The sequence below is a fragment of the Neophocaena asiaeorientalis genome, unplaced genomic scaffold, assembly GCF_003031525.2.
Source record: "Neophocaena asiaeorientalis asiaeorientalis breed wild unplaced genomic scaffold, Neophocaena_asiaeorientalis_V1.1 scaffold46, whole genome shotgun sequence".
NCBI lineage: Eukaryota > Metazoa > Chordata > Mammalia > Artiodactyla > Phocoenidae > Neophocaena > Neophocaena asiaeorientalis.
The window spans coordinates 14751317-14768230 of NW_020175393.1; the positions used below are offsets into that span (position 1 = coordinate 14751317).

General features: G+C 38.1%; 1 pseudogene; it reads left to right on the forward strand.

The window, feature by feature from the left end:
* Window positions 1–16914, forward strand: part of LOC112413904 (uncharacterized) — an 82019-nt pseudogene that overhangs the window by 13651 nt on the left and 51454 nt on the right.

Here is a 16914-nt window from a genome sequence, read left to right on the forward strand (position 1 = left end):
GGCAAAGTGATGAAAATCCCTGTAATTGTGACATAATCTATTTGTTGTTTTCAGCCTTTATCAGCAACTTTTAGAGTTTTAGCATGTCACATAATTTTCAAATATTAAATAACCCTAATGATGTGTACCCCACTGAAAAACAATTTTCCCTTTTCATTTTAATCAGGAGAAAAGTGTTAGGAGCAAACCCCTCAATTTGTTCCATCTGTTATATTCATGTGACTGTGTTTCTTTTTTCTTTTTTCCCTTTTCCCAAAGATCAACAAGATAAATCTAACTGCCTAGCTGCAAAAAAGGATAAAAGGGGCTCCACAGTGAACTGAAGTTTCAGTTGAGATGCCTTATACTGGCTGATGTTCTGAAATTAGCATGAAACAGCACCAGAGGAAACAGAGGGATTTTTCCGTGTTGTACAAAGGACCCTGTGAACTTTCCAAATGCCTAAGATCTCATTACTGACAACATTTTTTGCCCTCCAAGTTTTCACGTGGTGACCTTATGGCTTCCACTGGAGCATGGATGCAGATTTCCTCTCCAGTGAAATGGCATGAATGGAGTACAAAACACAGTCTTTAAGAAGGCAAGCTGTGCACCACTGACATCATTAGGAAAGCTGCTTGGGAGGAGAGCAGCGGACATCTAATGAGCTAGCAAGGCTAAGGTGGAAAATGAGAACGTGGTCATTTGGAGAAGCACTGTTTGAGTTTTCCTTTAGGTAGGTTAAAAAACAAAATATTAAGTCTGCTGAAGTCCTTCCAGAGTTTGAGGATTAAAAGCTCTAAGGAAGCTTACGTCACTGTAGAAAGGGAAGAGAGAGAAGAAAGTGTTCTGCCTTCAGTAGCTGTTTCTGATTATTACTCTTTTGACCCAAATTCACTTGGAAAGGTAGCCTCAATGTCAGCATGAAAGAGTCACAGAAAATATTTTTAATGATTTCAATATAAAACGCAGGATTTGGGGCAAGCCATGTGACATATTATGACTACAATTCAAGAAAGTGTTTAAAAACAAGTATCTGATTTTAAGAGGAACTATTACAAGATCAAGGACTCCATTAGCCTTTGTATTTTAGAGCCCCTATAAAAATGCAAGAACCCTAGAGCAGCTGTGTGTGTTTAGACAAGTTGCCAAACTTCTTCAACCTTCCGGTTCCTCAACTGTGTAGAGACAATCACAGTACTCTTTATTTCAAAGGAATTTTCTATGAGAATTAACTAAGATAATTTATGGAAACACTTAAAAGAGTGCTGGCCACAAAAATGAACATTAGTTATTTTTGTTATCAGACATAATGAGGATCTAAACTAAGGCAGCAGTAGTAGGAATGGGAGGAAACATGATGACATTTGAGGAATATTTAGGTAGTAGAATTAGGAAACTCTGGAGATTCATTGGATGTGCGTCTAACAAAGAAAGAAGAATCAGGGATAATTCCCAGAATTTAATACAGACATCTGAGTGGGTGAAAGGTCATCAATTGAAATGGAGACAGCCAAGGAGAATGAAGTGCATGGGGAAGATGATGCAGACCTTTAGCTGGGAAATCTTGAGGTTCCTACTGATTATTCCAGGACAAGTCAACAACATGCTTGATCTTAGAAGATAAAGAGCCCTTAAAGGAGACAAAATTGGTACCTGAAGCATGTGGAAAATCTAGTGAGTTTAGTAAAATGGAAACAAAGGAGTAGAGAGAATCAAAGAACAAATGATTTAATGGTGTCAATACAACAAAAAGAGGGAAGAAAAATAATCTGGAGAGGGGATCAACAGGTATAAAAGCCTGGAGGGCAGAATAGGGTTTAGTGGTGAAAACCAGGGTAAGGGAGAGGAAGTAATATAAAATTGGAACTAAAGATGAAAGCAGAAAGCACATAATGAAGGCCTGTAACAATCTGGGCTTCCCTTGAGGGAAGTTGGGGCCATTGAATACCTTCAGGCAGAGATGTAGTATAACCACATTTGGTCATTTGGAGGACGATTTTTAAAAGCTGCGTATAATGGATTAAAGAGGAACAAGCCTGGAGTCAGAATGATCATTTAGGAGGCAATTATAGGAATCCAGAGGGGGAAAGATGTCAGCCAGGACAAGATTATGGCACTAGGGTAGTTAGGTGGAAAGACCCAAGACATTTAGAAAATTAGGGATATAGCGGAAATAAGGATGAAAACCCAATTTGGGATCAGCATCTGAGTAGATGGTAATGAACACATGAGGAGGCAACGGTTTGCTGGGGAAGATAAATGGTTCCATTTTACATGTGTTGAGATTTTTAATTCCCTCTAGGTATCTGATTGGAGGTGTTGGCAGATGTATATAAAGATTTTTCTCTCAGGAGAGAATTGTATTGGAAATATAGATTGGAAGCCATTAGCTCATGCATTATATTTGGAGTCACAGGAGAAGGTGAGGAACTATATAGACTGGGAAAAGAAAGTGGCTCAGAAAAGAACTGAAGAACGATGTATATACGATGCATTTTGTCACTTCAACTAAACTGTGAGCTCCGTAAAGGATTAAAATGTAATGAATGCTTGTTGGGTTTTAATTACCCAGCTTCCAATCATTTTCTTCTGATAGAAATACTTGAAATTTCCTTTAAGGAATCATTCTATCCCCTGTTTTTCCCACACATTCTCACTGCTGCACTAGATGACACAGGTTGTATCGGTCTGCACACCACATCGCTTGGAAGCACTGATTGTCTTAGGAGTAGACACCAAGTGTCCAATCAGAGTGAATCCTTGAACTTGTGAGAGGAACTTCCGTAGAGAAAGGCTCTTTTCTACTGTACTTATATCTTTAAGGACGTGAGCTTGAAGCTCTCAAATGAGTTACAAAAGAACAAAAGACAGAAAAGGCTAATCTGAGAGAAGCAAGAAATGATAAGAAAAATGATTTTTAAAAATGGAAGAGAAAGGAGGGGGAAAGATAATAAGGAATAGAAAAAAAGAGGAATGAAAAAGGAAAGAAAATTATTTTGAGCATCTACAAGAACTCCTGTCACTAAGCTAGTAGCTTTCATATAGGTTATCCCATTTAATATTTATAAAACTCTTGTGAGACAGCAAGCAAGTGGAATGACTAAGGCTCAGTCTCAGATCTGACTCCAAAGTTTTGTCTTCTTCACAACTTTATGGAGTTTCTTATAAGGTATGAATACTAGTATCATGTTTTAAGCATTTTTTAAATTCGAGATAATTTGATTGATGTTGATGATGAACATGTGCTGATATAAGATATACTTGCAAACACGGTGTTGTGAAATTTTATTCTGAAAATAAAATACCTAATTTAATACATTGGAAATACAATAATGAAAGTTTAGAGCTCTAAGGAAACACTAAAATTTTTAAAACAGTATCTTTAATTCCTAATGATTGTCACCACATTCCATTGTCATTTAGGTTATCCCTTAAAACCTAGAGAATAATTTTTTTTTATACCAAATAGTAATAAATTCTAATCATATTTATTTCACCAGTTGTTTAGCTTTAGGGAAGTGAAAATAGAAGACTATGAGTAAAGCAGTATAGGATAAAGGAATCAACAGAAAATACACAATTTTTAAATTACTCACATCTCTGTAGGTTGATACTATACAAGTTGTTTTATAGAGTTTAAGTCCAACAAATTCATGTTCCCATTTACTACTGCATTTCTATTACCAGGAAGCTAGTCAAGGTGTACATTATATTACTTTCCAATCTACTCAAATTTATACTAAACCTTTATATTTCACAAGGTTTTGTTTTTCTATCATTCAGAAAATATTTAAAGATGGCCCATTAAAATATACCTGTTCTCTTTCTGAGAACCCTGTATCTCAAAAGCATGTTTAATGCAGATTCTCTGGGAATATGTATCAGGGTCAGGTCTTAGAATCTTCCTGGCTCTGTAGTTGGACTGGCAAATATAGGAGTGAATGTGGCAGATATAAAAGCATCTGAGGGCTTCCCTGGTGATGCAGTGGTTGAGAGCCCGCCTGCCGATACAGGGGACACGGGTTCATGCCCTGGTCCGGGAAGATCCCACATGCCGCGAAGCGACTGGGCCCGTGAGCCATGGCTGCTGAGACTGCGCTCCGCAACGGGAGAGGCCACAACAGTGAGAGGCCCGTGTACCACACACACACACAAAAAAATTATATCCATAAATGCAAAATAAGATACTTCACACCCACTAAGATGGCTGCGATAAAAAGACAAAACCATGTATTGGCAAAGATGTAGATAAGTTGGATCTCTCCTACACAGCTGGTGGGAATGTAAAATGGTATGGCCGCTCTGAAAAGAGTTGGGCAGTTTCTTCAAAAGTAAAACAAAAACTTACCGTGGAGGGGGCAGGGATAAATTCGGAGATTGAGATTGATATATACACACTACTATATATAAAATAGATAACTAATAAGGACCTACTGTATAGCACAGGGAACTCTTCTCAATACTCTATAATGACCTATATGGGAAAAGAATCTAAAAAAGAGTGGATATATGTATATGTATAACTAATCCACTTTGCTGCACAGCAGAAACTAACACAACATTGTAAATCAACTTTACTCCAATAAAAATTTAAATAAATAAATAAAATCAAGGCAACACTTGTTAAAAAAAAAGATAAACAAGCACTGGGGCTGTCAGACAACATGATGACTAACACCACGATATGGTATACTTGAAAGCTGTTGAGAGAGTAGATCCTAAGAGTTTTCATCAAAAGGAAAAAAAAAAACCATTTTTTTCCTTTTTTTGCCTCTATGAGATGATGGCTGTTAACTAAACTTACTCTGGTAATTATTTCAAGATACATGTAAGTCACATCATTATTCTGTGCACCTTAAGCTTACACAGTGCTGTTATGTCAATTATTTTTTTAGATGAAATAAAATGCTTGCTTTCCTGAGATAAAAATGGTAATATGTAGGTCAATTATACCTCGATAAAACTGAGAAAAAATGTGAACAATTCAGCTGTTAAAAAAAAAAAAAAGAAAACTTACCATATGATCTGGCAATTCCACACTTAGAAAGCTACCCCCCCAAAAATGAAAACATATGTCCGTTCAAAGACTTAAATGTTCATAGCACCATTATTCACAATAACCCAAATTGTAGAAATCCAGATGTCCACCCTCTGGTGAACGGATAAACATAATGTGGGATACCTGCATAATGAAATACTATTCAATAAGAAAAATGAACTATCCACACGTGGATGGACCTCCAAAACCATTATGCTAAGTGAATGAAACCAGACACAAAAGACTACATATTGCCTACCTCTATTTATATGAAATGCCCAAAAAAGGTAAATTGATAGAAACAGAAAGCAGGTCAGTTGATGCCTTGAGTTGTGGGTGGGAGCAGTAATTAACTACAAATGGGCACGCGAAAACATTTCGGGGCTTTCCTTGAAGAATGTGTGGTACATGTCTCAAATATTAAATGAATAAGGCACAGAAATATTTTGAATTTAGGGTAAGAATATCCAACATTGGCTAAACTATTGGTTTTTTGTTGCCAGTCACCAGAGGTTCTCTAAAGCACTGGGGAAATCAACTCTCCATCTCTGTTACGTGAGTCTTTGCAGAAACCCTACAGGTCACCTGCTCTGTGGATCAGATGCTCTTTGGGTCAAATTCCCTATGGTGGGATAAAGGTTTCAGAGAATATGCCAGAGGAAGCCTTTTTGTGCATCTCCATATAGCCGAAAATGTCCTCTTGCATGTGTTAACTCTAGAATCTTAACTGAGAAATGCAAACCATAGCTGGAGGTTAATCTGATGAGAAGACCCACTACCTTGATGTTTTTTCCCTCCTTTCCATTTATCTCTGGCTCTCTTTAGCTTGAGTGCAGTCTGAACCCCACTATTCCATTGCATTAATGTTTATATCAACTTCTATGGTTTTTAGTGCACCTGTTTGCTTCCTTTCCTCTTTCCTCAAAAGCAAACTAAATTTAAAAATCAAATCAGAATTAATAAGGATTAGGAGACATCAATGTTATCAAATCCAGAAGGAAAGAGAGGGGAAGTAGATGAAATTTGACAATATTTATAAATAGGAAGGAGTGGGAAAATAGCAGAGAAATGAGAAAGACAGATAAATTATGTCTGTCTCATCACACGCATTCCTCTTCCGTATGTTGTATACCACCTCTAGCAATTTACCACACTCCAGCGCCAAGACAGCAAGAAGCACAGGATTTCCTTAGAGACCACGGCTCTCACCTCTCCTTCGCAGGCCCACATTTAGAAAAACAAAAACACTCAACAGCAACCAAAAGTTCACATTGGGCTGCTTGTTCCTCCTCCAGGCCTGATCTCTAGGCAGATTTTTTTCTAGCCTATGGAAATGTTTTAGCATTAATTTCATCATGGTTTCTTTCACACTTCCTTACTAAGGTATTAAAAAAGGGAATTCGCAGAAATTCATCAAGTGCCATGAACGACATTCTCACAAGTGTTGAAGAAATGAATATGAAGATGGATTTCAGAAATAGTTCTTCAACTTATTTGGTTCATTCGCTGTTACAGAAGATCAGAGTCCAAGTGCGTATGTTGAAGAAAAAGTTCAAGTTCTCAACATGTAGGTCCCAAACTCAAACCATTAGATTGACCCTGCATCCATGAAAACTCTCCATTGTTTCCAGGTGCAACTTTATCCTCAACCCCTATCCCCCAGTACCCGTTTGACTGTGACTCGAGAGGCGTCTATATTCTATTTCATGGCTAAGAAAACAAATTTTTTGTCAACTATAAATAGTATAAATGTGCTTACCAGGACATATTAGACCTGCACATTAAGGTCAAGTTATTTGGTCTGACTTGTGCCCCTTTAAAAATCTGTACTCTCATCTCCAGAGAGTAAGTCTGAGGGCGAGCTTGCTACATAATTAGTGACTTGAGTTCCCCTAGGGGCTCAATTTCAGAAGGACATTATGAGCCATGAACAACTAAGAATATATCAAAAATAAAATGAACAGATTAAATGTAATCAGATGCTTTCAAAACAAAAAAAAATTTTTTAAGATCAAAGAATATTATTTGTGCAGGTTAATTGTATGAGTTCAGGGTACCATGAAAACATAGCAAAGACTGGGTGGCTAAAACAACAGAAATTTTGTTTGAGTCCTGGAGGGTGGAAGTCCAAGATCAGGGTGCCGGCATCACCGGGTTCTGGTTAGGATTGTCTTCCGGACTGGCAGATGACCTTTGCCATGTGTCCATACAAAGCAGGGAAAGAGAGAGAGCAAGCTCTCCGGTATCTCTTCTTATAAAGGCACAATCCTATAATGAGAGCTCTACCCTCATGACCTCATCTCCAAACACTATCACACTGAGGGTTAGGACTTCACCATAAGAATGAGGGGGGAAGGGGAGACATAGTTCAATCCTTGACAATAAACTAGAATTAACTGGGTTTGGGAGCTGCGTTACACTGCTAACTAATCTTGAACCCAGTGGATCCTGGAAACCATGCCTTTTCACAATTTGCTGCTGGCAAGCCCCTCACTTCCACCCTTTATTTGGGCAGCTGGCCTACAGTCAATAGTATAGACCACTATACTAATAAATACTCAATTTTTTATCTTTTTTTGTATCTGATTTATTAGTCCAGGAGATTCATACCTTTGGGGTGGAGGGATCCTCCCAGCTTTGTGTTATCTTCACATTTATTTAATAAGCTTGCTTTTTATGTGTCCCTTTGAGTCAATAACTAAAATGATAAAATATAAAAGGGAAGAGGGGAGAAGCATAGAACTTTCCCTATATAGACCCATCATCAGTATCCTTTGGGTTCTGTCATTTAATAAGTTTACCAAGCTGTAATCATATACATTTTATAGTTTATTTATCCATAAAAAAATTGTCAGATACCTTGTAAAATGCCTTCAAAATTCCAAGTACAGTATGTCTACATCATTTTTTGGACCTCTCATTTCAATAACAATGACAAAACTTTGAAATGAGATGGCCCAACACATTTTGCTCTTGGTAAATTCATTCTGACTCCTTGTTAGGTGTTCTTTCTAACTCTATGAATCTTTTCTAATCTAACTCTAGTCTGCATTGGCATTTAGATCACCTTGATTTTCTATAACATTTAGGCTTCCGTGAAGTGTTCTATGATGGAATGTTGCTCAGATTTTCTTTTTCAATATTTCAATTTAATTCAGTTTTTTCCATAACATGATTTGACAAGTACCATCTGCATTGCTTGAAACTGATCACACGAGAAGCTCTTCAAAAGTACTTATTAAGGGACTTCCCTGGTGGTCCAGTGGTTAGGACTCAGGTACTTTCATTGCGGGGGACCCAGGTTTGATCCCTCGTCGGGGAACTAAGATCCCACGTCAGGGAACTAAGATCCCACAAGCTGCGCAGCAAGGCCAAAACCAAAGATAAGTGCTTATTAGAAGAATGAGTGAGTAGCATTCCCTCTTAGAGCAGCTATGGGGGGTTAGTTTGTGGTTATAGGAGAAGCAATGCTGAAGGAATTTTGAATGAGTTACAGGCTTTCAGGAGGCAGAGCAGAGAGAGAATGGGGGACAGAGCACAAAAGTACCACAACTTCTTTATCCATTTTTCTCTTTCCTGGCATATATAAGGTGTACCAAAGTCGAGGTTCTTGTAAAGAGCAGCCCTAAACTTTGGGGTGCCTGTGTCTTGTTGATTTTTAGTTCAGGGGCTGTGATGCACCCTGGATTGACCACATGTACACCCACAGCTGGATGAGACATAAGGCTGGACACTTGGGGCTGAGAGGATTGGTGAAGTTGGGTGAGCAATACTAATGCCAGAGGACAAAATGCAGGATTTTTAAATTTAAAAACAATTATTCTCAAAGCACATATACTGTATAGAAGAAAATGCAAATCCAAGTGGATCTATTTTTCATTTGTCCAGGCTTCATTAGACGTTACTATTGTGAAAGCAGTACCACTCATGAATTACCTAAAATATTTTAAAGGGTTTGTTTACATGTGAGATAGTAAGTTTCCATAGAGTTACCTGAAATTGAAAGTTCTCCCACCTCCTGGGCTTAACCAGTCATTTAAATTTTTAATAAAAAGGCTTTAACCTGGTTCATTAATTTCTCCGGGCATTCTTATGTTTTTTTGGTACGTGGGCCTCTCACTGTTGTGGCCTCTCCCATTTTGGAGCACAGGTTCCGGACGCACAGGCTCAGCGGCCATGGCTCACAGGGCCAGCCACTCCACGGTATGTGGGATCCTCCTGGACTGGGGCACGAACCTGTGTCCCCCACGTTGGCAGGCTGACTCTCAACCACTGCGCCACCAGGGAAGCCCTTATGTTTTTTCTAGTTAAGACTGACTCCTTTTTCCTGAGTCAGTCAAAAGTTTAGTTTCACTTTATCCTGTTCCTCTTCTACATTACTTCAAATCACGTGTAACATTCCTCTGATTTCTCTCATTTCTCTAAAATGCCTAACTCAAGGCTGTATTATCTACAGAGAGCCTATTTTTACCAAAGGTTTTAGGCAACAAAGGGTGCCAAGTTTCCTATACAATTTTTTTAAAATATGTATTTATTTACTTCGTTGTGCCGGGTCTTAGTTGTGGCTTGCAGGCTTCTTAGTTGCGGCTCACCAGCTCCTTAGTTGCAGCACGTGGGCTCCTTAGTTGTGGCTCTCAGGATTCTTAGTTGTGGCATGCTAACTCTTAGTTGCAGCAGGCATATGGGATCTAGTTCCCTGGCCAGGGATCGAACCCGGGCCCCCAGCATTGGGAGCGCAGAGTCATATCCACTGCGCCACCAGGGAAGTCCCAACTATATAATTGTTTTTAAAATCTTAAAATTGATTATTAGATACCATTCCCCTACATTCAACTGAGCATTTCCTACCTTGAGGAATTTCTCATCAATCATGGCCTACTTTGGACCCAACTCTCTGTGTTCTTCTCCTGTCTCTACCAGATAGCCTCCAACTCACTACTCCAGTAATTTTTTTTTTAAACATCTTTATTGGAGTATAATTGCTTTACAATGGTGTGTTAGTTTCTGCTTTAAAACAAAGTGAATCAGCTATACATATACATATATCCCCATATCTCCTCCCTCTTACGTCTCCCTCCCACCCTCCCTATCCCACCCCTCTAGGTGGTCACACCCGAGCTGATCTCCCTGTGCTATGCTGCTGCTTCCTACTAGCTATCTGTTTTACATTTGGTAGTGTATATATGTCCATGCCACTCTCTCACTTCATCCCAGCTTCCCCTTCCCTTTCCCCGTGTCCTCAAGTCCATTCTCTACGTCTGCGTCTTTATTCCTGTCCTGCCCCTAAGTTCTTCAGAACTTTTTTTTTTTTTTAGATTCCATATATGTGTGTTAGCATACAGTATTTGTTTTTCTCTTTCTGACTTACTTCACTCTGTATGACAGACTCTAGGTCCATCCACCTCACTACAAATAACTGAATTTCGTTTCTTTTTATAGCTGAGTAATATTCCATTGTATATATGTGCCACATCTTCTGTATCCATTCGTCTGTCAATGGATACTTAGGTTGCTTCCATGTGCTGGCTATTGCAATGAACATTGTGGTACATGACTCTTTTTGAATTATGGTTTTCTCTGGGTATATGCCCAGTAGTGGGATTGCTAAGTTGTATGGTAGTTCTGTTTTTAGTTTTTTAAGGAACCTCCTTCTCCATAGTGACTGTATCAATTTACATTCCCACCAACAATGCACGAGGGTTCCCTTTTCTCCACACCCTCTCCAGCATTTATTCTTTCTAGATTTTTTGATGATGGACACTCTGACTGGTGTGAGGTGATATCTCATTGTAGTTTTGATTTGCATTTCTCTAATGATTAGTGATGTTGAGCATTCTTTCACGTATTTGTTGGCAGTCTGTATATCTTCTTTGGAGAAATGTCTGTTTAGGTCTTCTGCCCATTTTTGGATTGGGTTGGTTGTTTTTTGATATTGAGCTGCATGAGCTGCTTGTAAATTTTGGAGATTAATCCTTTGTCAGTTGCTTCATTTGCAAATATTTTCTCCCATTCTGAGGGTTGTCTTTTCGTCTTCTTTATGTTTTCCTTTGCTGTGCAAAAGCTTTTAAGTTTCATTAGGTCCCATTTGTTTATTTTTGTTTTTATTTCCATTTCTCTAGGAGGTGGGTCCAAAAGGATCTTGCTGTGATTTATGTCATAAAGTGTTCTGCCTATGTTTTCCTCTAAGAGTTTTATAGTGTCTGACCTTATCCAGTAATTTCTTATGCAGTGCAGTTCAGCTCTCCACCCACTAGCCAAATAATGTCCAGGCTCATGTTTGTACACTCAGAAATTCATGAAGATGATCTGCTAAACAAAGGATTGTTGACTTTAAATTTCCAATATTTAACAGCAAAACAACTGAGGGCTCTTTGAAATTGGTTTACAAATTCTTAGGAAGGTTGCCTCCAGCTGTCTACGGCAAGATCCTACATGCCCTGAGTCTTATTTTTATCTTTCTGAAACATCAGTTGATAACAACTATAGGCACAAACAAAAAATCCTGGTATCCTAGAGTTGTTCCCCAACCATCAAAAACCCATTTTGTTGACAAAATCTATTCATTACTTAGCTGTATTATCAATTGGATGAGAATACATAAAGCACAGATTTCAAATGCAACTCTTGTACCACCTTATATAAATAACTTTTAATCACCTTCCTGAAGATAGGGGCTTGTAGTACCCAGAGTTTGAAAAGAAGCAGAAGGAAAGTAAAAGAGTCTTTCCTCCTCTTAGGGGGAAACCAGCTTAAACTCTAGTTACCAAAGAAATACGATTCTCTCCTCTCTCTGTGGACCTATGTTGCCACTTGGATTTATGGTGACAGCATTTCCTGGCTCTCTGGATTTATGCCTGACACTGAAGTTGCACAGACGGCCATTTACATTCTTTAGAAGGCTTTTTAACTCTGTAGCTCTAACAACTGCTTTTGAGCAAAGGCAAATTAGGTAACTTTGAAGGTCAAAGTCTTGCATTTTGTGTTTCTTCCTTACCATTGCTATATTATGTGTAGCTGACACAGCCTGAAGATACGGCATGATACACCGTATGTGTTTACGAGTGGGGGACAAAATCAACCCAAAGAAACCGACAGTCACCTTCACTATGCCAGTTTGTGTACAACAATTGATTTACGTTCCTCTTTTCTTCAAGAGCCAGAAGGTGGCATCTGACTACTTATTTTAATATTTGTGTTTATTTCATTAAATATATTATACTTAGACTGACAACTTAAACGTATCTTCTATTTTTAAATATAGAATTAAGTACAGCAAATTAACTTGCTGGAGAAAAAACAAATAATACGAAGCAAAAAATACAGAAAGGCAATAAGGCCATCTATCCTCAGATCCACAGAATAGATCAAAATTGTCTTCAAATGATTATGACCTAAATATTTTTAGAAAGACTTCCACAGTGATTTGGAACTGTTCAACAATAGTAAGACCATTAAAATGAAAAGGTAAGAAAGAGATACACTATCTTTCAAATTACCCTGACTTAGGCTTAAACTTCAGAGATCTAATTAGATCTCAGATCTAGACAGATGCAAGGAAATGACCTCTCAGCTTAAAAGGCCGTCTCCTTTCTTTTCCCCTTAGACTGCCTATGTTCACTGTGAATTATCTATCACAGTATTAGTAAAATTGAGGAAGAACAAACAGGAAAACATAGATGAAATGTCTTAAAGATTTGTTCCTCTTTTTATAATTTCATTGCCCTTCAATATATCCATTGAAAAAAACACAGTTTGTTATTCTGTACACTCTTGGTGCTAAGCATGTTGGAGGTAAAGGAGAACAAGCTATGATTCCTGTCCTCAAGTCACCCACAACCAAGCCTGGAAGGTTGTCACAAAGAGGTCATCAAAATGAAACGCAGTGAAGGCAATGACAGATGTGCAAAACTGTGAGAAAAGCTCAGAGCAAAGTATTTCCTGAGGAACACAGTGACAGCAAGTAGGAGAGTCCGGAAGGCTTCCTGGAGAAGGCAATCTGAACTGAATTTCATAACATTAGCAGGAATTCCACATAGACCAGTAGGCTAAGAAAGTAGAAATGGCATGCTAGGCAAGTGACTACCAGAAAAGGGTGTGAGGGTGGCATTGGCGGGTGCTAAATGATAGAGTTCCTTATATGCTATATATTGATATCAGCATATACATTAAAGGGTTTGATATTTAGCCTGTAGAAGTTAGGACTCTTCTGAAGGGTTACACACCAATCTGTGACATGGTCAAATGTGAGTTTTAAGAAGATCACTCTGGTGGCAGGATGAAGAATTAGTCATAATGGGATAAGACCGGAGGCAGGCAGTTGAGTTTGGAATCTCCTGCATGAGATGATGAGGGTTAAACCAAAACCTTGTTACAAGGACAAAGAGAAAAGAATCTGTCCCAGGGCTATTGAGGTGGGAAAGTTGGCAATACTTTATGGTATGTATGGTAGGGTGTGCAAGAAAGGTGGGGTCTGCAGCCATTTCTTGTGTGGCTGCTGGATGGAAAGTAATATCAGCAGGTAAGATAGAAAATACAGGGTGAGGGAAATTTTTTAAGAGGAAACAAAAGTGCTCATATTCAGAAGTATTGAGAGAGATGCCTATAAGGCATCCTGTGGAGAGGTCTAGTTAGCAAAGGGCTGTGTAACTATACTGTAGAGGCCCAGATTAGAGACATCAACTTGGAAGTCTTTAGTAAAGGTTAGAGATAATGAGAACAGCCAGGATCACTCAGACAGAATATGAGCACGAAATAAGGGGCTCTAGAAAAACCCTTGGTGAATTCCAACCTTTAAGAGGTGGGCAGAAGTTCCCAGAAAAGAAACTGAGAAGTTAATGTCCATTTTTCAAAATTATCAACATGACTGAAAGAGAGTGTGTGTTGACAGCCCTAATACCCTGCACTTTCCTTTAAAAAATGACAATGAGGCTTGCAGGTATTTAAGTACTTAGGGTGTAAACCCCACAAATTGGAACTTTTCGTTTTCCTTGGATGTCTCTCTGCCTGAGTTTTTACTTCTAAACATAAAGTCTAATGAACAGTCGTTAACATGCTTCTTACAAATAAAGATTTCCTCTTCAAACATTTACAGAATTTTCTTGTGTGAAACGCTTACTAAAAAGAATGTCTTGAAGAGTGGCAGTGAAGAACTGGAAACACTGGATGGAGAACTTTGAGAGTTTGGCTGCAATGGAGCAAAATACAACAACAGGTTTATTACCAGATGAAGAAAAATAATAAACACGTGTCTCCCCACTTTAGTAGTCAAGGGTTAGTTGTATATAAAAGACCCTATTGCAAAATTCTACACCCAAAGACAAGTTGAACAGTTTTCTTTTGGAAAATCAGTTATACATTTCTAGGACTTATTATTTTTCCACGGTTAAATCTCTGTCCCTGTCCTTGTCATTTCACATTTGGTATTCCAAAACCCATTCCTCACCACCTGTCTTAGTCCTCTCTTCAATCTGTCCAAAATCTTACAGCTAAAATCATCTTTCAAATCTCTTGTTTCACCACAGTACTTTCTTCCTTAAGATTACTTTTCAATGTTTTAAATCAACATTTTCTATGAACCCTCAGTGACCTACTAGTAACATCTTCTTAGCCTCAAAAGAAATATACATGTATATATATAATTTAATTTTAACAAATGATAATTTACTGAGCTGTGAACAATTAAAACAGAAACAAAAATAGTAACACCTTTTACGTGTGTAGTTACTGAAATTTTTCCAAGGCTTTTCATCTTATTAACTTTAATAACTTCTATCCTTTGACTGATGTTATTCTCATTTTAGACGGAAGAAACTGAGACCCAGAATGTTTAGGGGCTTTATCCAAACTCATGCAAGGTCAAAATGAATTTCAGAACTCAGTTTTCTCAACTGTCTACCTAGTGCTTTCTCTACTTAAGTAAAATGGTATACCTGACACTGCCTGGAATTAATGCCAATAAAAAAGGGAGCAGGGCTTCCCTGGTGGCGCAGTGGTTGAGAGTCCGCCTGCCGATGCAGGGGATGCGGGTTCGTGCCCCGGTCCGGGAATATCCCACAAGCCGCAGAGCGGCTGGGCCTGTGAGCCATGGCCGCTGAGCCTGCGCGTCCGGAGCCTGTGCTCTGCAACGGGAGAGGCCACAACAGTGAGAGGCCCGCATACCGCAAAAAAAAAAAAAAAAAAAAAAAAGGGAGCAAACATTACTGTGTGCCTATAGTACATTTGGCACTGAGCTAAATAAATTATATAATAATTTCCATTAATCTTCTCAATCCCCCATCATTTCTTTTTTCTAACTGAAGACTAGGAGTGTAAGAGCCAGTAATATTACTCGTTACATAAGTAATAAAGAAAGTAGTATAATTTATTTCATAATTAATAAAGGAATAATTTGAAACTATGTTTCTGGTCCCAAAGTCTGAGTTCTTTCCACCTAAGTGCACTGTCTCACATAGTAAAAAGCTTCAAGCCCATTTCCATCTGTTATATCTACACAATACAGTTTTATTAAGTGGCAATTATATTACAAATATATTGCAGACAAGATGATAATGAAAGAAAAATGCCATCAGCCCTGACCTTGAGAAGCACCCAGTCTTGGAGGGAACACCAACAAGTAAACACAGCAAAAAGTACAGATTTTTCCTTTAATAACAATGGGGGAGGGGTAAAGATGAAAGGAGTTTCGTTAAAAAGAATGTAAAAGAAAATAAAAATATTTGTAAATGTTAAAAAATATGTAAAATGATTGTTCAGTAACAAAGCTCTCAAAACAGTGATTCTCAAACCTTATTTTGTTATACATTCGGACATTTTATTATAACCATGGACAACCTGTATGTCTGAAAGAAACGAAGGACAAATTTTAATCCACATAACAAGCTATAGGTATATGAGGGAGATGAACCATGACATTCAATAAATAATGATACCTCACCTACAGCACAGTCAGGAAGCATGGTCCTTCAAGGGATGAAATACAGTATGCTTGGTACAAACTATGAATGTATACCTGATAAGGTAACTTGCACGTATGCCTATTTAGTAAATACTTATTGACTCTGGCAGTGAGAAGGAGGTGGTGTGCACTTGGAAATGAACACTGAAATGTTAAATAACCAGAAAGCAGAATTGTGCTCTGTTTAAAACATCTACTAGCCATCATGTAATCAGCGTAATAAATTTTACAGCTCACATATCATTTTCTACGGCTGTCGACCCTCCTGCTGCTAAATTATTTCCGTCTTTCTAAGCTACAAGAATTCTACATAAACAGAATCCCAGAAAAGTCATCCTATTATTCTTACCAAATTCAATTATCAGTAACGTTTATTAAGGACCAACTATGAGCCAGGCACTTAATAGAAGTTTCCTTGACAAATGGACAAAATTTTGGAAAGACTGACAATACAGATACTATGTCCTAGTTATTCTGCATTCCTTTTATACACACACATTAATGTCACATTTGTAACAGGTTTAGATGGGTCTTTATCAAGTGTGGATTTAAGGAGTCTTATTCTTGGTAAAGTCAAAATCCATTTGAAACATATGGGTTCATTCTTTCAATCCAAATTCATCTTTTTCAAGTTTAAATGAATTGGTTTTGAAACATGAATTTAGAAAGGCAGAAAGACTAATCAAAGAAGCACCTAAGACTTCTCACCCCTGGAGAAACATATGGATGTTATTTAAAATCAATTCAGAAAAAAGACAGGTTGAAATTTCTTATTTAAATCAAAGTTTGTCTTTGCAGTATTACATACGGCATGATTATTAGAAGATGGGTACCAGACGGAGTTCACTTTAGCTATCGACGCAAACTGACTCTGGCTGATGTAAGCAAATAAAAAGGAGTTTTTAAAAGATGTTATAAGGGGAGGACCCAGATTTGAATC